The 22,599-nt window shown below is 48.2% G+C and overlaps 1 protein-coding gene across 3 annotated transcripts in view; it reads left to right on the top strand.

Moving 5' to 3' along the window:
• Positions 1 to 22,599, top strand: part of PKNOX2 (PBX/knotted 1 homeobox 2) — a 273,857-nt gene that overhangs the window by 61,373 nt on the left and 189,885 nt on the right. For all 3 annotated transcript variants that reach the window (XM_031652823.1, XM_031652824.1, XM_031652825.1), the window contains exon 2: positions 13,923 to 13,993. The gene's annotated coding sequence lies outside the window, so the exon portion shown is untranslated. The remainder of the gene's footprint in view (positions 1 to 13,922; positions 13,994 to 22,599) is intronic.

Genomic DNA, 22,599 nt, shown 5'->3' with positions numbered 1-22,599 from the left:
GGGTCAGTGAGGCTGCTGGGTCAGTGCGTCCCAGAGAGAGGGCAGGACTTTTTGTTCTGCTCCCATTTCTGTTCTAATTCTAATCCCAGCACTTTGAGAGGCTGAGGCAGGCGAATCACCGCCTGGCCAACATGGTGAAACCCCGACTCTACTAGAAATACAAAAAATTAGCTGGATGTAGTGGCGGGCGCCTGTAATCCCAGCTACTTGGGAGGCTGAGGCAGGAGAATTGCTTGAACCTGGGAGGCGGAGGTTGCAGTGAGCTGAGATCGCGCCACTGCACTCCAGCCTGCGTGACAGAGTGAGACTCTGTCTAAAAAAAAAAAAAAAAAAAAAAATTCTCACCATCTAATTGGCTCCCCAGCTGCTGCTGGAGTGGACTCTGGGGCTGTGAGCCTGGCACTGGGGCATCCCAGGAGACAGTGGACTATGTTCTACTGGGGTTAGTGTCCACCCAGGGGCACCTTGGTACTGATGGCAATGGGAGAGGTGGATGGGAAAGGGAAGCCAGGTGAGGGGAACTCTAGGCAAAATGAGCTTGAGGTGTGTGGCATCCATGTGATAAGTGCAGTGTGTTTGGGGCACATCTACCCCCTTTGGTGAGAACAGCAGTCTGCTAAGCAGCCTACCATGCTCCAGGCCCGTCTGCAGAGTTGGGGGTCAGACTGAAAAGTGGACCTGAGAGCTGACGGCAGCCACGTTGTTTGGTGTTGGAGGCATGTAAGTCAGTATGTGAGATGCTGCCACACTCTTGGTTTAGTTGTAGCTGGAAAGGATTAGAAGACAATTAATAAATCATATAGTGCCCTGAGTTTAAGTAACTTGTTATTATGGGCTGCATATATTTATTACGCTTCACTGAGCAACACTGGCACATTTCCTTCGACTGTCACACAATTTGTATGCAATTTGTTTCAGTAGGGTTTTTTTTTCAAATGCACATATAAATTATTAACCTGCATTCTTCAGGGCAGGTTGCTGGAATCCTTCCTCCTCCCCCACCACCCCCTGTGGGTCTCATAAAAACTTCCTGTCCCCAAAAATGACAGTAGTGCCATGACCTACAGCCTACTGCCTGCCCGGCTGGGGAAGGGAAGAAGAACCACTTGCTGTCGCCTGGTTGGGCACCTGAGGCAGAGACCTCACACGGTTAGGAAGAAATCGAATGTGTATTTTTGGGTGATTGGCCGGTGCCTGGAGAGGAACTGTTGATGAGAATCATGCCTTTCAAAACTGCAGTGAAAAGAAATCAGGGGGGCAAGCAGAATCGGCCCTTGAACAAAGCTGGGAACCTGTTGACCTGGAAGCCGGAAGCACTTCAGACACTGATGGCCCCAAACTGTTCCATGTCTGAATGAGGAAGCTGAGCCCACAGAGGGGTGACAACTGCCTTGGGGCCACGGCGATGGGTCCTTCCTCATCCTGAGCCACACTCCTTGCTCTCTTCCAGTGGGGAATTTTTTCTGGGACTGCCACGGAGGCCTTTCCTTCAACCTTTCTCTGAGGTGCCCTGGGGGGGATCTTCTCCACATTTTTTTCAGGCTTGAGGCTATGTTGTCTTTTTGTTTGTCTTGGCAGAGCAGTTTGATGTTTTCATCATGTGATATTTTTAGTTGAACCCCGAATGAGTATAGCCCCTTCTCACAAAAATTTTCACCTAAGTACCTAGGGACTAGGTTAAAGAACAGTCTGACTGTCTTGCCTCTGCTCTTTCCAGATGCCTTTTCTAACATCTGTACAATGTGCATCTGTCAGGCACCTAATGTGTAATAGGTGCTCCTGGTGTGTGTGTGTGTGTGTGTGTGTGTGTTGCATCAAAAGGTGTCTCTGCTTTCATCTTGCTTTCTGCACTGTTGGGGTGACCCAGCAACTGGAGGAGTCCATGAGTGTTGAGTGAATGAACGAGCCTAGTCAGGAGTGAATGCAAGCAGCTTCTGAACACACCAGACAACCTACAGGAAGAGCCTGGCAGCCTGGAACCACCAAGAAGGATTCTCATCTGGGATTTTCTAGATGGCTAACGGTTTATTTCAAGTACCCTGAGGATGTTGTAAATATTACGAGTGGACATCCTCCCTGTGTTCTTGAGTAAATTACCTGGAACATGATTGAGCCTCATTTAATGACACATTGGGTTGCCTTTTAGCTTACTCCTTGGCCAACCTTCCATGCCTCAGTTTACCTTTTGGGGAAGCCCACACTCTTCCTCTTTCAGTCCTTTTTTTTTGAGACAGAGTCTCGCTCTGTCATCTAGGCTGGAGTGCAATGGCACAATCTTGGCTCACTGCAACCTCCACCTCTCTGGTTTTAGTGATTCTCCTGCCTCAGCATCCCGAGCAGCTGGGATTACAGGCACCTACCCCATGCCCAGCTAACTTTTTCTATTTTTAATAAAGATGAGTGTTGCCATGTTGGCCAGGCTGGTGTCGAACTCCTGGACTCAAGTGATTCACCTGCCTCGGCCTCCCGAAGTGCTGGGATTACAGGTATGAGACACCATGCCAGGACCTCTTTTAATACTTCTAATCAGCTGAGGCTCAAGGTACCAGGTAACTTAGTCTGTTAGCAATATGTGTAAGAGCAGAGGAAAGACGCCATCAGCAAGAGCCTGAGACTTTTCTTTTTGAACAAGGTTCATAAACTTGAACGCCAAGATTACGTGGCGTGTACTTTGACTTCCAGAAGATAAACAAAACAAAACAAAACTGCCCTCTTTCCTCCAGTATTTTTATACTATGTTGAATCTAAGAAGCTATTGAATAGCTAAATCACACGCTGGTGAGGAAGGCATTTTTGGGTTAGAAACTATGACATTGCTGCTGGGAGGCTGTGAGTGAAGGCCACAAGGGTTGGTAAAGGCATGGTATCTCCTCGTTGGCTTTCAAGAGGGTCCCACTGAAAGTTCTCTGATTCAGTTATTTGAAGCCACAAGAAGGCAATTTAGTGACAAGAAGGGCCTCTTGTTACTGGCGGTCTCACACATGAGTCTTGACAAGGCAGCGGCTGCTGCGGCCTTACCCACACAGCTTTTCCCCTTTGCCCCTGGACGCTGCTAGCTCTTCAGTTGGTCAGAAACACAGCTGCCTTTGTGTCTTCTACTGACGGGTGTCTCCGGCGGACCTTCCTGCAGCCCAACAGAGGGCTCTTCCAGCAAGTCCTGCCTCAACAGGGCCTTCCCTGGCCCCTCCATGCCTGGGGAGTTGCCCCGGCCAGCCCATCCAGCCTGTGCCACCTGCAAGCTCTGTGGCTGGCAGGTGCCAGGTGGAGACTGTCAGCTGCTCAGGAGAGAGACTGTTCAAGGTAGTTACTGCTAGCGAGGGATCCCATTTTATCTACCTGCCATCAGAGTAATCTGTCCTCTGCTGGAGCCCCTTGGAGGAGCCATGCGCAGGTGAGGCAGACAGATGGCCATGCAGCCAGGGCGACTCCGGGTTGGAGATTGAAGCTGCCGGCCTTGCCCAGGAGGCGGAGGCCTGTGCTGTGAACTCAGGAAATCTCCCGCCCCTCCCGTGTTTATGGTGAAATCGGGCCTCCCTCAGAAAGGCAGTTTTCCTACTCCGTTTGTTCTCAGATTGGTGTTATACCCTGGAGCCAAATTAGTGGCTAAGAACAATTGGAAACAAATGCTCTTTCAGCATCCTGCTGTGATCCTAGATCCAGGTGGGGACACTGGCTGTCTTCTCCACTGAGCCACCCCTCCGCAGAGAATCAGCCTCCCAGAACCATTCAGCACAGCCAAATTCCCTCATAATCAGCCAGCACCGTACACATCTGCCTAACCTCAGTGAAACAAGCTGGAGCCTTGTTAAGTTATTTATGAAACAATATTCAGGACCTCCCCCCGGAGGCGAGTTAGGGAATAATGAATGGGAAGTGCCGTGGTGCCCTTTGGAGAGGCCTGTGGCAGGCCTGCTGGAGTGGGGACCATCTCCCTCCCCCGGGGGCTGGGTGCTGGGTGCTCCCTCCAATGGCTTTCGGTTGGCTGCCTGGACAGCACCTTTTCTGAGATGCCAATGACTGTTAGCTTGGCTTGGATTTGATAGCGAAATTCCTTCTACTCCCTCCAGCACTGGTCTGAGAAAGTGTGGCCTACCCCCGCCATGCCCCCTGTCTGGATGTAACTGCCCCAAAGGGGAGTTAATAGAAGGTTCTGAAACAGCTGGTGGGGGGAACCCGCCCTGCAGGACCTACATAGCTGCTGAATCATACTTAACTCCCAAGTCAGCTGGTTGTCTGTCCCGTCGTTAGACTGTGGGCTCCTTGAGGGCAGGGAACTGGAATTGTTGTTCATCATTGATCCCCAGCCTAGTGAAGGGTCTGATGCTCAGAAAACATTTTGTAAATGAATGAAGGGAATTACTGGTGTGGCTTCCAATCCTGGACTTCTCCAAGTAAGTCTCCACCACTCTCTGAACGGTTTCTTCAAATGTGAAATGAGGAGGTCAAGATAGATGATCTCTAAGAGTCTGCCCAGGTCCAACCATCTCACTTCTAGCACTGACTTCTGCACCGAGCTGCCCCCGACTCCAGCTTCCCGACCCACTGCCTCTGGGCTGGCTTACTCCTGGAGGGCACAGCCCGTGGTAGCAATGTCCCCTCTGGCCTGGCGACCCTGGCTTAGTCATGATGCAGGACTTCCAGTGTGGGGCTGGCTCTCTGGTGCCAAATACCGTCCTCTGCCTGTGCTGTTTTCCCCTGAGTCAGTCACTTTTCTCAGTCACACGGTTGAAAATTTCCTCCGAAGTAAAGCCGGATGCAAAATGAGGACTTGTTAGCACAAAGAGATGCGTGTGTTCTGCTCTGGGCTGCACCTCCTGGGTAGGTTGTATTTCTTTTTTTTCTCTGAGCTAGACCCTTCTCCACAAGGGGAATTAAAGGCCTCTTCATCTCCAACCAAATGAGGGAAGCCCAGGGATCACCCTGTGGCACTTTCACATCCCTTCCTCACGCTGCCTTTGTTCGGGAAGCAGAGGAGCGGCTTCTCGCCGTCTCCTTTCTGCCTGCTGCAGAATTTCTCTTGCTTCCTGTGAATCAACAACAGCAATATTTACTTGCACAAGACACATAATATTAACTTTTCAAAGTATATGATTATTTCATTTCATTTTTATAATATGTCTGTGTGGCAAGCAAGGCAGGAATAAACATCTGGATTTATTTGACTCCCCAAAGATTTACTGGTGTCTGGTCCAAGATTTCTTGGAATTGTAGAACTTTCTGGCTGAATGTGAACCTAGTGAGTGTCTTCTCCACTGATTTTTAACCTCTCAGGGGATGTGGACAGCCTTGAAATCTTGGTAAAATCTGTAAACCTCTCCCCAGAAAAACTTACACACAAATACTATTCTGGATAAAATTTCCAGGGATTTGTGGACCGCTACCACCTTAAGGTTCTTCTTGCTCTGGTACAGCCACTGGGTTGAATAGATGAGGAAGCTCAGGCTCAGAGAGTTAAGGCAATGTGCACAGAGTCGTAACGCTATCAGGACAAGCGCTGTCTCCTAGGTCCTGTCTACCCGCTTTCCAACACGCCAAACCATTACTGCTGTATCACATTAGGTGCCCAGATCCTCTCATCTGTTTCTCTTCCTCCTATTCCCCTCTTCTTTTAGATTTCCTGCTTATTGTTTTATTGCTGTGGATATACTTCTAGACGGTACAACTAGGAGTGTAGATACTCTCTTATACTCTTAGTTGGCCCCCTCTCTTACCCTCACGAGGCTTTTTTTTTTTTTTTTCCAAATCCTAAATCATTGCTCATTTTTCCAGCATCAGCTTTCTGGAGTTGCCTTCCTTGTTGGAGGCTGGCCCAGCCATCCCATCCTCAGGAACATAGGCCCTCCTCCCTGGCAGCCTCTCCCCTGACTTCTCTCCATTGGAGCTGGGAGGCTCTGGGTTCCTTGCTCTGTCTGTCAGGCCTTGGCTCCCTTATCTTCTCCTTGGACTGATGAGCTGCTCCTTCCCCTACTCCTAAAGATCTCAGGCTCTTTATTTTTACTATTCTTGATAGAAATTGGGAGACATTAGTGGTGGCATATATACATATTTTTTAATTGTGGTAAAACATACATCATATAAAATTTGCCATCTTAAGCATTTTTAAGCACCCCAATAGCTCTCAATGACACCCTGTACAGGCTGTCGTGGAGTCACCTGGGGGAGGGAGGGAAGGGGTTGCTAGATGGTGCATGTCAGTAATGAGCCTTAGTGTTTGGTGACATTAAGTACATTCGCATTGTTGTGCAACCATCACTGCCATCCATCCACAGAACGCCTTTCCTCTTGCAAAACTGCAACTCCGTACTCATTAAGCAACAACTCCCCAGTCCCTCATCATTCACCTGAACCTCTGGAAACCACTAGTCTACTTTTTGCCTCTGAGTTTGACACTCTCGGTACCTCATACAAGTAGAATCATATAGAGTTCATCCATGTTGTAGCATGTGTGAGAATTTCCTTCTTTCTTAAGGCTGAATCATATTCCATTGGATGTAGACACATGCATGCCACACTGTGTCCATTCGTCTGTTGATGGACACTAGGTTGCTCCCACTTTTGGCTGCTGTGAATAAAGCTGCTATGAACAGAAGTGTACAAGTATCTGCTTTAGTCACCACTTTTGTTTCCTTTGGGTATATAGTATGTAAAAAGTGGACGCACATTTTTAAGGTGTCTTAATTATTCTCTGCTGTCCCTTAAGTCAATATTCCTTTTTCTTCACTAACGCCTTTTGAACAATTACTGACCTTACTGGGTCTGTGGCACCTGCCGCAAAAGGCACTTTCTCAGAGAGCCCCGGAGGAGCCACAGATAGCAGAAGAGACTTTCTACCAGGCTTGAAAGGCTCAGGAGGCCCCCTGCTGCCTCCATTGCTGGTCCTGGCTGGAGCTAGGTTGGGTTAGACGAGGGTTAGAACCCAGCTCAGCCATGTATCAGCGGCATGGCATGACCGTGGGTAGCGTACTGCACCTCTCCCCTCCTTTATTTCAAAATCAGTTAAACAAAAAAGATACAATAGCCTTAACATTCTAGAGCAACTCAGTCCTGCACAACCTTCCATGATGACAGAAACATGCTCTGTCTGAGCCGTCCGGTATCACAACCACTAGCCACGTGTGCTATTGAGCACTCGAAATGTGGCGAGTGAGGCTGAAGACTGAATTTACATTTCATTTCGTTTTAATTAGTTAGAATTTGAATTTTAAAAGCCACACGTGGCCATTGGCTACCTGACTGCACCATGCAGCGATAGAGGATGAAAATGGGTGGCAGTCATGCAGTCCATAGAAGGGGCTCAGCAAGCCCAGTGTCTGGCACATAGTAAGCCCTCAATAAACGTTTGCTGTTATTAGGTCTTATGTGTCTTGCTTTCCGGCCCACCACACCTGATGGCTCTCAATGACACCCCACACTGGCTGTCCTGGAGTCACCTGGGGGAGGGAGGGAAGGTGTTGCTGCATGGTGCATGTCAGTAATGAGCCTTGCACTGAATGTTTCTGGTCTGCTACTTTCCCTGGAGGGTCATGTGAGCTGGAGTGGTATGTGGCCTGCTTTGCAAGTGATTAACATGGTGTAAGCAATCTGCATAGAGAGAAAAAACCCTCGGTTGGCATTCCATTATTCTATTAGAGTTTCAGAGCCAGGATTAAGTGGACATGATTTCTTCCTATGGGCCATTAATTTTGTTTTATTGCTGGTCTGATGGTCATTACCCTTTTTTGCCAATGCATTCCCCCATTAGGTTTGTACAATTAACAAAATATGTGCTGTTAGGGCTTTGATAGGAGGAGTGGGATGGAAATAAAGGGAGGGGGTGCAACCGCTACAGAGTTGGGGGTGGGGAAAGTGTCTGCAATGAAGGGAGGCCTTCAGCACCTGCCTTCTGGCCACTGGCATTCCTGGGAAACTGCAGTAAGACCTTTCCCCAGCTCTTCCCCAACTAGGAGTGGAGGAGTTGCCCAGGTGAGAGGAAGGGACACTTGGTGGGTCCATGTGGGAGCAGTGCTGGCATTTCCTGGCCCTCCTCCTCCAGCCTGCAGCTGAGTACGGCACAGCTGAGAGCATAATGCGACGCCCCCACCACCCCCACGCTATCACCTTGAACCCGATACTGCTCAGCAGGCAGTGTCAATCAGCCTCTAGGTGTCTGGCCCCGAGACTTCCGGGGCAACACCTGCCTTCTCTCTATGGGGCAAACAGGAGGACATGTGCCCAGTTAAAAGGAGGCCGCTGATACTCTCCGTCATCCAATGATCGACATGTGGAAATGCAGAATTGGCATGGTTAGGCCATACAATTTCTGGAGAAAAGTTAGGAATCCAGATTTCTAAATGTGAAATTTCACAAGGTTTAGATGTTGGCAGAATTTATAAAAACACTGGACAGGCAAGAGTCAACCTTGGGGCTGCTAGTTGGTGACCTCTGCCAGTCAACGAGGAGTCATGGAAGGGTATTAAGGGAGACGTGGACATGATTGAAATTGTGTTTTAGAAAGATTCCCAGGGCAGGGGTGGTAGGGTGGATGGGCAAAAACAGATTGAGGCTGGAGACAAGGAGAGTTGGGTCAATGCCAATGGGATGGGTAGAAGAGCAGCGATTCTTGTGAGGGAGAATTAGCAAGTCTTGGGTCTTGGTGTTTTAGCACCACAGAGGATGTCCATGGGGCTAGGGAGGCTTGCCTGTGAGCAGGCCCACCCTCATGCTCGAGGGTGTACCTCTGCTGAGACCAGGCCACTCTGTGAGCCCACACCACTCAGTGTATGTGAGTCTCTCCATCCCAGGCTTGTAGGGTAAATTGCTTGCTTCTGCCTAGCATAGAAAGGTCATAAGTGTGTCCAGTTCTTTCTCCCATATGGGATAAATATTAAGGTTAACCCACCAGTGCCAACATTCCTAAGAGGACTTCATGTTCATACTTACACTGACAGGTCCAGGCCCAAGAGTTGAGACTTGGCCTGGGCAGGGCCTGAGGAGTGTCACAGAGGGACCCTTTCCAGGTCCTTTGCAACTGGGTGCCCAGCACTGCCTGTGGTCCACGGGGCTGAGGACTAGTGTGGAATTAGCATCCAGGCCCACTGGGCTTTGTGGAAAGCTGTGTAGTACCCTCAGTACTGGATACATAAGAGTCTCAGAGCCAAGAAGTTAGCACTAGGTAATTATATCTATTTAATTACGCGGCTATTGTGTCATTTAGAGCCTGCTGGTCAGGGTTCACAGTGCCTGACTGACAACCTCATGGAACAAGTGTAAGCAACTGCAAAGCGTTGTCAGGAGATGAGGGTATAGAGGTGGAACAGAGCAGGGACTCAGTGAGATATGGTGGGAGCTGCAGATATGCTGTTGGAGGGACGAATGGTCCATCAGGTGTTTGCTCCTGGAATGGCCTATCTCAGTCAGATTTTTCCACCCAAGTTTTGTTTCTCTTTTGGAAGCTTGGCTTACAGGCCTACAGAGGGCTTTGCAGAGGACAGGAGCATCCAGAGAGACTCTTGGTGTTCAAGAAGGAGTTGTCACAATTTGGTCCCCATCCCCAAAGTCTGGCTTGGGAAAGAATAGGAAAACGTGTCATGGGCAGCAGGATGAATGCAGAAGTCCTCAGTCTTCTGGATTTGCCTCTTTTTTTCCTATTGAGTTGCAGCCATTTCTTAATTAAGTTATTAATATGTCCTGGGCATTGCACAAAATGCTGTACATGCACCATCTCATTTAAAGGTGCTACTGTTAGCACGCTTTTAAAGATGAGAAAATTGAGGTTCATAGAAGCTAGGGTTAGGTAAATGATGGGTCTGGCTTGAACCCGAAACTGACTCCAGCATCTTTACTCTTAACCTCAATGATATACCGTGCTAGCAAGAGACTTAGCGCCCTCCCTGAAGGGTTAGTTTGGGCACTCTCAGAGATTGTCAGATGTGGTTTTTTTTTTTCAAAGATCTAGTAGTTTAACTCTATCACTTTGCAGATGAGGAAACTGAGGCATACAATGATTAAAGTTCCTTTTCCAAGATCAAACAGTAAGTTAATAACGGAGTCAGGGCATGCACCCGTGTCTGGCTGGCCTCCGGTCTGGTGCTCTCTGTGTCAGACCTATGGCTTTGCTAAACCCCCAGCTCATCTTCCTCTTTACCTGGGTATGCTTCATAGATGCCTGCACAGCTATCCTTGAGGATGCAGAGACAAGTTCTATCACGCTACCTCCTATGGGAAGCTTTCTTCTATCCCTTTCCCCACCTCTTTTCCAAATAAGCATGACCATTCAACTCCCTCCTCATTTACCATTTCATAAATTCACTCATATCTATAAATGTGGATTGCCAATCTCATTTATGATTCCATTTTATTTTCACGATGAGTAAGACAAGCCTGAGTTCAAATTCTGGTTGCATTATTGCACAGTTGAAAGGCTTCGCCATGATTATTTGCCTGTGTGGATCACAGACAGCTGGCTTTGGAAGGCCCTAAAACATCAGGCACATGGATGGTTCCCCAACAGGCATCCATGGGGTAGTGCCAGTCCAGGAAGACCTTTTCAGTGGTGCATACTGATGAGTGAAACATAAGTACAGTGTGTAGAGACTGCATGTGCCTACACACACAGGTGTACGTGTGCAGAGAGAGAGAAAAATGATGCTGTATTTCTCAAAGGATGGCTCTTTATTGTGAGATTTTGCACTCTTTATTTTGGGGGAGTTGAATTATTTCATGAAATGATGGTGAGAGAAGATGCTATTAATATTTTATCAAAATACAAGTGTGTCAACACTATCAGTCTTCAAATGCTGTTCAACACTTTACTGATGGCTGAAACCCAAATCGGGGAAACATGCTTTGAGCAGCTTCTCACCCAGTGCAGGATTCTCCTCTCAGTGTTGGGAGTTCACTACCTTCCAAGGAAGCCTCGCTCATTTCTGGATGGTTCTCATTGCCAGAGAATTCTTTCCTGTGTTGAACTGCAGATTGGCTTCCGCTAACATCTAAAGTTAGTCCTAATCCTATCCTCTAGAGCAACACAGTCCCCGTCTCACATAGTTTCTTCAAATATTTGGAGGAATACCATGTGGGAGAAGGATTGTATTGCTTTAGTCACTAGAGCAAGGACCAGTGGTTGACAGGGACAAGGAAGATGCATCTCTAGTTTTTTCTCCATTATCTTCTGCCTCATGGCCTCCTAATAAATACTGAAAACAGCCACAACAGGAAAGATAGTTAACATTCAGCGAGTGTTTATTTTGTGTGAGGCAGTGTTCTAAGAACCTTCCAGTATATTAAGTAATTCATCCTCACTGCCACCCTCAGAGGAGGAGTTAGCATTAGCCCTATTTTATAGATGAAAAACAGGCATGGGGGCATTAAGTAATTTGCCCATGGTCAAACCAGAATCGAAACCTGTCCAGTGTGATTCCAGAGCCTATCCTTTGAACCACTAGACTTCTAACCCACAATTTAACCACTAGACATCTTCTCTCTCCTCTCTTTTCTACTTATCATTGTCAAAGTTCTTAAAATATGCTAAAACTACATATAGAACTAATACAAACTGGTAAGTTCAGAGTGGAGGAGATCATTCAACCCTCAGTTGGGTACCATATGGCTATTACTGCAAGCTATGATCACATTTAGTGAGTTTGGCAACAATATCACACCCTGGCTCATTTTGAGCTTGGATTTAAATCAAATAATCCAAGTCTTTTTTTTTTTTTTTTTTTCAAACTGGGTCACCCCATTCTGGTTTTTTTTTTTTTTTCAATACATGTTTTAAATGTAAGAGTGGGATTTGGTATACATATTCCTGTCAAATCTTTTCTACAAAAGAGTCTGTAAAAAAAAAAAAAAAAAAGTGGGTTTGCATGTGGATGAAGGATATACTAATTTTATGGTTTAGAGTAATGAGATTATGGGCATTTTTTCTTTATTTTCAAAATTATTTCATTTGTAGTTGTCATGATGTTACTGTGAAAGAAATAAAAGCCAGTAGAGGAAAAATGGACTTTTCACTTTTGGCCTGTTCTTTCAGCTTGCTGAAAGTTTTCTAACAATCTTGAATCTATCCCTCCAGCACAGTAGCTGCTTTTCTCAGCTTTGCATCATGTGCACCTGGAAAGTCTGCCATATCTTCTTTCAAGTCACAGGTGTCTCAGACGGACAGTCCCAGAGGGCAGGGATAGAACATACAGCTCCATGTAATTCAATCTAGAGACTTCATGTGCCAAGTTCATATCATGCTCAGTAGTAATATGTAAGTAGTTTAGAATAATACAAGTTGGAACCCATTGCCAGGCGAGGGTTGGTTCTGAGGTGCTGGTGGTGGCCTCTGGTTGGAATGATAAGAGTCCACCATTCAACATTTCAGCAGATATTTATTGAGAACCCAGCACATCCTGGGCACTCTGCTAGGTTCTGGGGATATAAAGATGCAGAAGACATGGTCCTTTTCCTCAATGGTTTGTAGTCCAGTGGTCTGGTCCTGCCTCTGAGGCATATCCATGAGCTATGAGTCTTGATCATGCACGTGTAAGGAGACAGCCCTGGAGGACGTGCCTTTGCCTCAAGGAAGTCATCATGAACAAGAGAGTCAATTTGGTTTCCTCAGCACATCTCACTACACCCCATCCCTGAATCTTCTAACTGAAATTCCACCTTCTTCCAAAAAGGCTTGCTTGTCTTAATTAAAGGGAAAGTACTAAAGAGGGCAGGGACATGTGAGGGTTTACATTATGTCAAGTCCTTGTTGAACAACCTTCCATGTCTCTGTGATCCCACAGGCTAGCCTGCCCTCTATTGCCTGACACTGAAACCTCCGAATGCTCTGGCCCCACCTTGCTGAGCTGGCATTATTCTCTCCTCTAGTGTCTTTCAGGCAGACAAGTCTCTGCATCATCCCAGGACCATCCATGCTCTTCTGCCTCTTGACCCTTGCTCAGATAGCCCCCTTCTTTGGAATGCCCTCTCCCTCCCTCCCACCAGCCAATTCTTGTCTGTCCGGTCCACCAAGACACCATTCAAATTCCACCTCCTCATGAAAACCCCTTGAGTGCTGCAACTCTTGCAGACTTCGTGTCTCTGTGGAGAGAGAATAGGCATCGCTTCTGTACACTTTAGCACAACTTTGTATACAGTCTGGCCTTATTGGGGGTTCTTTTATGTGGGTGATCTCCCTTCCCCAGCAATGTGGAGGCAGTGCTTTTATAACAGAACCCATAGATTTTATTTGTGCTGCTTCAGCATGTGTGGATCACAGAGCAGACAACTGATAAATATGTGTTGACGATTTTTATTTTTACAAAATTGTTTTACTCCAGAAAGAGAATTAAAAGCAGGCAGACTTTTTTATCTTTCCTGTCCTGCCCCATCATTCTTCTCCATGCACATTTTTCTTCCTGCCCTATTGGACTCTTCACCTTTACTTGCAAGTTCTCGTCTGCAGCAAGACTTTCATATTCCTGCAGGAGACAACAGGGTCAGTGTTGTTGTTTGCTTGCCTTTTGCAGCCTTCCCTGTCTAGATTGCAAAGTTTCATAGGAGCCTTTCTGCTCTGTTCCCCTGCATGGGGTATTCCAGTAGGTAGGAGGCACCCGTAAATGATTATTACCTTGGTCAGCTCAGGGCACGTGACAACCATGAGCCTTTTCTCTCCTCTGGTAGCCCTATAGGGAAGGGAAATACAAGTCCTAAGAAATGGAGGCACCAAGCAGGTAGAGGAGGGCGTGAACCTCTCACTGCCCTTATTAGGTCTCTAAACAATAATGGTTTTGCACCAGGAGTCCCTTGCTAGGAAGCTTTCTCACTCAGCACTGCGGGCACATGGCTGCCAGCCCTGGCCTTTTTCCTGAGCCAAACCCACCTCTGGGTTTACCCCCATCCCCACCCTGGCTTTCACTTCTGCAGCATCTTACACAGTCTATAAAGATGTTTTCTTTCATTGGCAGGTGAAGTCTGGAGCAGGACTTCTGAGGCTTTCTATCCTCCATGCCGCTCACTGGAAAAGGGGCTGTGAACTGTAAGTAACTTTGATTGGCGTTTTCCATGCTGACTCAATAAGGTTAGGGGTTAAAGACCAGCCCTGAACCTGATCTTTAACAGCCATGCATTGTGCAAGAGAAACACTCAACAAAGGGCTAGTCAGAATATAAAATACAGTGGAACTCTAATTAGATTATGTCTGAATGTGACAAAGAGGCCCTGTAATATGACATCCTATTTAATTAGACTATATTGATTGTGCATTAAGGTGGACTCGATGTGTTACATGTGTCATGAGTGCCAGAGAAGGAAGCTGTTGAGTCTGCAAGGCCGACCCAGACCCCAGCCACTATCGCCTGTGGGCTAAGCTTGGGAGGCAGTGAGGGGAGGAAGTGGCAACATCAGTCCTCAAACTGGGCCAAGTTTATAGCCTGCACTTGCTTTTACATCTGGTTATTTCTGGGGAGGCATGAGGGAGGGAAAAGGAAATGCTGCTGACCGCTTCCCTTCCATCAGCCCAGTAAAAGCTTGACCTCTTACTTAGGCTTATTTGCTCATATTGGTTCTCCCCACTTGGCAAAAGTCTACCCACCTGTGGGACCCGGCCTAAGTCCAGCCTCCTCCATGGAGCCTTCCTTGGTAATGCCAGCTGGAAGCGATCTCTTCCCTGTCTGAAATTCCGCAGCATTCACACACGCTGCCCCTGCCTGTGTCCCCTGCGTCCGTCCCCACCTCTGGCTGTCACATTACCATGCCCTCTCCAGCGAGGCCGTGAACTCCTGGCGGGTAAAGTCCAGGATTCCTACTTCTCAGTCTGCCCACTGCACCCTCAGCCTACTCGCTCTTTAGTAAGGGTTACTTGGATGACTGAGTTGCCCTGGGCGGGCAGTTTCCCCACCCTCCTTATGGGGCTACCTGAGGTTGAGCTGCTGCCGCCACGACTTTGATAGTACATTGGCTTCCAACCAGTCCATGGAATTATAAATGATTAACCGTTATCAGCGCACATCTTCACCTCTGTGTAAAAATAGATTGACTGTAATGAGTATTTGAATAAATCATAAGAATGGCCGCCCTATGATCGGCTAACATCCTGCCGATGGCTGCCTGGTGAGTGAGCAGGGCGCCGGCCCTCCCGCCTAATGGCCTGCGATTCAGCGCCGGTCGCCTCTGTGATTGACGGGCCTGGGCTCCCAGGGCACCTCCTCTGCAGCCCTGCTGAGGAGCCGTCAGATCTCCAGGCCAGGGTTTAGGGGGAAGGGTACCTTCCTCCATCCTGTTCCAGGAAAGCCTGCCTAGGAGGTAGGGCGGGGGTGGGCGGAGGGGCAGACTAGAAGATAATGACCTTTGTGAGAATCGATGTCTCCTCGCATCGGAGGTTAGAGGGACCTCATAAGTCAAGTATGAGGAGCAAGCTGAGCGTGAACCTTAATGAGAGCTGAGAGCGTGGGGGGAAATAGGCCTGCGCATCCCCCCGATCCCTGAGGGCAGCTGGGCACCTTGGCTCTGGCCACCACATCCAGGAAAGCTCCCTGGCAGGGACACAGGCTTGGGCCTACAGAGAGGAACCAGGAAACACAGGTTTCTTCAGGTCTCAGGGCTCTGAAATGGAAAGATTCAAATGACCTTTCAGGGAGTGGTTTACCAGGGTGGCCTCAGACATGGGGATCCTACCTTTTGGAGTGAAAGGAAGAAGAGCAGAGGGGGAGGCAGGCTCAGGGTGATAGGGACCAGTTGAGGAGGGAAGAGTCTAAAAGTCTGAAGTTTCAGAGACAAGGCCAGTGAAGGCTGGATTTGAGAGGGAAACAGCAAATATTCCAAGTTAATTCCAGTGGTGTCCCATTTCTAGGCTATGTAACAAATCACCCATAACAGAATGGCTTAACATCATTTATTCTGCAGGTCAGGAATTCAGAAAGGGCATGGTGGGGCAGCTTGTTTCTGTGCCATGAGGTGCCACCATGGAATCTCAGTGGGGGCAACTCAAAAGCTAGACGCTGGAATCATCCAAAGGCTTGTTCTGTCATCATTCTGGGCTTTGATGCTAGCTGTTGGCTGAGAGATTGGCTGGACTGTCTTGGCCAGACCCATGTGACAGCTCCATGTAGCCTGAGCTTCCTCACAATATGGCGGCTTGATTCCAAGAGTGAGCATTCAAGAGACAGCAAAAGGCAAGTGGAAGCTGTGTTGCCTTTTATTACCTGCCCTTCGAAGGCAAGCAGCATCACAGCCACTGCAGTCTCTCAACTGAGGCAGTTGCAAAGGTTCATCTAGGTTTAAGAGAAGGGAACATAAATACCCCCCCCCCCACTCCATCTCTCCAAGGAGTATCAACATCACATTGAAAGAACAGCATGAGGAATAGGATGTATCTTGTTGCAGTTGTCTTTAGAGAATACAGTCTACCACAATTAGTACTCATCAAGTTAGTGGTCTGGCATAGCACAGCCTCATCTATTTCCCAGAAAGAATAAAAGGAACCCTTCTTTGGGGGTGATTTGTTCACCCTAGAAAGACAGGCTAAAGAACCCTCTGCCTTAGATAAATTAAACTATCCCTTAATTCACAGAATGTTTGAGTCAAAAGGGCCCGTGGAGGCCAGGCAAGGATTCCTTCCTGGGCAGGCCATGCTGATGTTAGCAGGTCCTGCAGCTGGTAGAAACTTCGACCTCAGGGTCCATCTCAGCAAGACTGAGTTGGGTCTGTGACCCACATCTTCAAGTGTCAGGTCTGGAGGAGTCCTAGACTGTGAGCTAGGACTCCACAAGCCTTGAGCCCTTCATTCGCATCCAGGGCTCCCTGGACCGCCATCCCCATGGACTTCCAAGCTGGGGTAGGCTTCACACAAAGATTAGGATGTAAGATGCTCTAAGGGGCTGTGCTGTAGCTGGGGAATTCGGGGCAGCCCCTCCTCACTGACCTCACATCCCCTGCTCTCCTTCCTTACCGTCTGCCACGTATTATGTCCTGGGGAGGCTGTGCCCTTCAAGAACTATAGTTTCTTTCCTTTGCCATTTTTCTGACCCAGATGCAGCTAAATCCTGGAAGAGGATCTGAGTGTCCTGGGTGCCTTGTTGTGACTTAAGGGGATAGAAAAAAGCCCAAACTACCAAAGAGGAGAAACAACCAGCCCATATCCCCAAAGGGCTGAGATCTGAGAATCGCTAACACCGAAGGGGAGGGGGCAGGGACGAGAGGGGTGAGGGGACTTGGTCTTGATAAAAAGTGCTGGAGTTTGGAGGGAGAGTCTTGGATTCTTCCACTTATTGAACACTTACTACATACTAGGCATTATGCTAAGCACTTAACGGTGCGTTCTCTCACTGAACCCTCACACTATGTTATGGGATGCTGTTATTATCTCTATTACAGAAGAGGAGAGAAGGCTTAGAGAACAAGAGGAATACCCTAGGAAGTAACAGAGTTGAAATTCAACTGAGGATTCTCTATACTTGAGACTTATCCTGTTCTCTTGTGTGATACTCAGTTTACTCCTCTGTAAATGGAAATTCTGATGGCATCATCCCCAGTGTTACCTTCATTTCTAAGATTCTAAATGTGCAGATAAGATTTTGGGAACTTGTTTAGATATATCTAAGTGGGCCTACTTTATAGAGTTGAGTCTAGGTGAAAGTACAGAATGGTTTCCTGTTCTGTCCCCTTTTGTGAAACTTAGGTCAGGAAGCTAACATTTAATTTGGGTACGTGAAGGAAACAGATGGAAACAGACATAAAGATCATTTAGATTTTCAAGGCTCCAGCTTGGGAAAGAATGTCGGATTTGAAGTACAAAGATCAGGTTTGAAGCCCAGCCTTAGCACCCCTGTGATCCTGGGCACATCTCTTTGGCCTTTGGCTTCCTCATCGCTGGAATGGAAATGGGGTTGTATATACTTCTCAGGACTGCTGTGAGGACTCACTGCGATCCAGCATGTGCACGTATCTGCAGCCATTCTTGGCATACAATAGGTACTCACTAAGGCTCCAGCCATCACTCACCCGGTAAATAAATAAAAAGTGGAGTTGGAAAGAAAGACTATTCCTTTCCATTGCTTCTGACAGAGATGGTCAAGAATCTTGCCTTTAACTGTACTCTCCATAAAAGTTCACTCATAAACTATTGATATTTTAATAATACACATTAGCATCTTGCCCTTTGACAAATGAATATTGAATGAGCAATAAAGAGGCAAAACACTAGCCAGGTATACTGCTGCAAAGAAGCTGGGATCCTGGCTGGCTGTCCAAGGGAATGCCCCCTTTCGAGAGACCTTGTAACTCACCCCTCACCCCAGTGACCCGTAAGGAAACAGCTCTCAAAAAGAGCTCAGAAACCAGCTGAGCCATTCTGGCCTGAGTAGGATTTGTCTTCATTTTTTCTTTCAGTGGGCTGGAGGGGACTTGAAAGGAGACAGAAAAGGTCATTAAAGAACCACTAAAAGGGTGGATGTTTTACCCCATGTGAAACACTTTGGATCTTCCCATTACCTTTGGGAAAGGTGGAGGTTTCTTCTTCACATACTCTCTTCTCCGTAGATTGCATCTACAGGCAGTCAGACAGTGTGCCCACAGGAAATCAGGCAACGAGCGTAAAAACAACAGACTCGATCCACCCCACTCGACCAGATCTTGATGGGAACCTATGCTCGAAGGGTGTGTGCTAAGGTTTATAAAACAGAATTTCCTGCCTCTTCCAGCTTTGCTCCCAGCTCCGTGGCCCCAGCCTCCAGGTTCTCATGGCCTCCATCTAGGCTGGTAGTCCTTGAGTGTGCAGAGAGCAGTGACAGGGGCTTTTCGCTGGTCCGGCTTAATTGGTGTGATTTAATGGCGTTTCTGGAGGATTCAGATTCAGGCTTTCCAAGCTGCAAATCTACTTTCTAAATGTGGAATTTTTGTGGAGTGGTAAAAAATAATGGCTGTTCTGTGATTCCTGCCTCCTGAGCTAGGAGATTGCAATTTACATTATGCAAATAGACATTATGCAATCAAGGCACTTTAGCAGGAATCTGGCGGCAGAGAGGCCGATTGATGAGATGCCGAGGTCTGCAGCCCCAACTGGAGGCACCCCAGAAGAGTGAGATGGAGTGGGGAGGGGGTGGACCAGGCAGGGGAGGAGGCAAAGAGTCTGCTCCCCTGGCCCAAGGAGGCCAAGTGGAGCGGGCCCAGCGATGAATGCATCGGGGAGCTGCCAAGGCGACTCTCTCAATTAATGGCTTTGTTTAATCATACCCCCTGTCCAGAAGAGTATTGTCTTACGGATAATTTCGTTTGCCTAACGAGATTTTGCTAATTAAATCTCCTTTCAGTTGGTGTGACTATGCCTGCAGGAGAAGGGGCTATTTGGAGTCTTCTCCATAAACCTTTCTGGAGAGTAGCTGGGAAGGAGGGATGGGAGGCAGGAGAGAGAAGAGATGGAAAGAGAGAGACCCTTTCCTGCTGCAAGCAGGGCACGAGGCTTTGAGCAGAGTTTGGAAGCTGCAGGGTGGCTGCCACCACCCAAATCTCCTTTCTCCATCCACTGAAATGCAGTTCCAAATCCTTGTCCTGCCAGAAAAGGTTTCCCTCTTTTTTCTTTCTCTGTGGTGCGTGTCCCTTCCACCATTACCCATTCTCAGGTTCTTCTCAAATCCTCACAGGGAGAACTGGGAGGCTTATAAGGAGGTTCTGAAGGGCTTCCAAGCGCTGCTCCCAGCATCCCTGGCTGTGGGGGAGTGTTGTGATGGTATAGGATCCCCTCCTCTTGCCTTCACAGTTAGCCAGCCAAGCTGGCTCTTCAGAGAGGAAAAATTGCTCCAAAGCTAGCCATTTCTCCAGGGATAGTTGCATGAATCAAAGAGGAAAATACCTTGTTAGACTCATTTATCAACAGAGCTAGCCAAGGAGAGCCTCCTGTATCCGGAGGAGCCTAGCACTGTGCTTGCAATAGCTGGAGCCTAATTAATGCTGCTGTGATATGCATCCATGCCATCCCCATGCTGGACCACCTCCAGTGGTTCTTTGCTATCCACAGGTTGAAGTTCAGCTTTCTTGGCCTGGCTGACCATGAGCTCCACAGTTCAACCCTGGTCTACTTTTCTAACTTCATCTCTCACCCTGCAGCTGCTCCCCATCCCTGTAAATACAGACACTCAGATGCACAGGCACACTCCTACAGCTGATACCCCAAGTACGCCGGATTGCTCAATCTCCCCTGACGAATACTCTGTGTACTTTTATGCCTCAATGCCTTTGCACATGCTGCTTATCTGGACTGTCCTCAGCCTGGGCAGCCCTTGCTCATTTATCTCCTCTGTGACTTCCTCCTCACAGGCCTTCCCTGCCTCCCCGATCCCTATGCTGCTGCATTCCTTTGCCTGTAGACCATCACAAGACTCAAACACAATTATTAGTCTATCCATCCAAGTGAACCATTGAATGCCATTCTTCTTTCAATCCCAATACCTTGAATCGTTCCTGGCCATAACAGGCACCCAACAAGACTGATTAAGAGAAAGGATGGGCCTGGCGCGGTGTCTCACACCTGTAATCCCAGCACTTTGGGAGGCCAAGGCGGGCCCACCACAAGGTCAGGAGTTCGAGACCAGCCTGACCAACGTGGTGAAACCCTGTCTCTACTAAAAATACAAAAATTAGCCAGGCATGGTGGTGCGTGCCTACAATCCCAGTTACTCAGGAGGCTGAGGCAGGAGAATCGCTTGAACCCCGGAGGCGGAGGTTGCAGTGAGCTGAGATTGTGCCACTGCACTCCAGCCTGGGCGACAGAGTGAGACTTCATCAACAACAACAACAAAGAGAGAGAAAGGATGAAGGATGAATGTATGATTCAAGGTGAAGAGGGTGAAGTGATGGAGAGGCACTCTCCAGTTAAGCCCCCAAGCTCCAGGATGGATGGTGAAGGTGGCAGGGGATGGGGGGGCGGGTGGGGCAGGAGACTGATTTCTCCTGAGACCATGAAGAGGTAGCTGCCCATCCATTCATTACCTTCATTTCACGGGGTAAGGAGGAGCATCTGTGGTTCCCCATCTATGTGGGGGCCTTGTGCTTGGTGTGTCACTGTCTCATTTCGCACATGCTCACATATGAGGTGGGTACTATTTTTGCAGAGGGAACTGAGGCTCACCTGTTGTCATCGGAGGACAAGGCAGTGTTGGTCTGTAACTGGGCCCACTGAGGAACCCCAGGAGCATCTACCTGTAGGGAGGTAAAAGCTCCTATACTTCCCAGTCTCCCGTGTTCATGCCCCTACCCGCTCATCCACCCATCCATCCTTGCTGGAAGCTAAACTGCTCTGGGAGTTTGCCCTACTCTCTCTCCCCAGGACCCCAGGGTTCATACATGTTCTGGGATGCCGGCGTGTACCTGCCTGTGTGTGTGTGCATGTGCTGGGGGCCTGAGTGGTGCACAGGCCCTGCAGGGTGGCCTCTGGTTACTGGTTCTGGACTGCTGCCCAGCTAGTGGGGGGATGTCGGGGGTGGAGGAGTCTGCATTCCATGCTGGGGATGGAGCAGCCCAGGGGAAATGGCTCAGGTCTTCCTGTGCAATGTGGGGCAGGGATAGGGGAGGGCGGGTTGTGTGTGAGTGTGTGAGCGAGGCGGTCTTTCAGGAGAGTGGCTTTGTCTCCTTCTTGGCTTCTGAGTTTTAGTACTCTGCTTGTTGTTCTTTGCTGGGGCACGTCTGTCCATGGCCTATGTCTTCATCTAGGCTTGCAATCATCCTAATGTCCCCATCATGCTCTACTGAGCCTATAGTGTTTCTAGATATACAGTAGGTGCTCAACAAATGCTCGCTGAATGCAATGCATAAGTGAAGGATTGAACAAGTGTGCATTTTGGTGTCAGACAGACTTGGGTTCTGTTATTTACTTAGCTGGGAACTTGGGATTTAATTTTCTCATCTAGAAAGCAAGAATGATAATATTTCCTATTCTTTCTCGAAGGGTTGTTGGTGGAGGATTAAAAGAGATATGTGAAAGTGTTTTATAAACTATAAAGCACTGCACAAATATAAGAGGTTATTACTAGAATGGTTATTACACTCGAAGTGATCACTGTGTTTGAAAATTGGGGATTCTGTTTTCAGGAATGTAAAATCATCTAGGCCTGATTTGAACTCTGGGACTTGTGGAGCAATGGTTATAGGAACTGATTCTAGATTTGGCCAACAGTGGGAGCTTTCAGGGCTTGGAGGCTCAGCCCAGAGGCCCCTGCCCTCTCCCCTTCCTGGTGGACCGTCCCTGGGGTGGGAAGATGAGTCTGGGAAAATGGGCCATCTTCAGTTAAGTCACCTGTCCCCCAAGTGGACCCATGGAAATGGTCTTCCTGAGTCTCTGCCATTGTCTGGACTCCATGCCTCGTTATCTTTTCATATGCTGTTCCCTCTGCCAAAGACACTTTTTGCCCTTTTCTCCACTGGTCTTTTCACCTCTTGTGCCATAGTTGCTGCACTGTTTCCAGGCACCCAGGTTACCAAGTTTACTGCCATGAGGGAATCTATCACAGTGTACCTGGGACTCTTAATGCCTGCCTGCCTTACCAGTGTGCACTGCCAGGGGAGATACTGGGCTTCACTCATCGCTGGAGCCCCAGAGCCAAGTGGATGAACGGATGGAAGGATGAAAGATGAAGGGAAGGGTCGGAGCTTGGT

This window comes from Papio anubis, chromosome 12 (assembly GCF_008728515.1).
Source record: "Papio anubis isolate 15944 chromosome 12, Panubis1.0, whole genome shotgun sequence".
Taxonomy (NCBI): Eukaryota; Metazoa; Chordata; class Mammalia; order Primates; family Cercopithecidae; genus Papio; species Papio anubis.
Note: the sequence above shows the minus strand (reverse complement) of the source record. Positions and strands in the feature narration are given on the sequence as shown.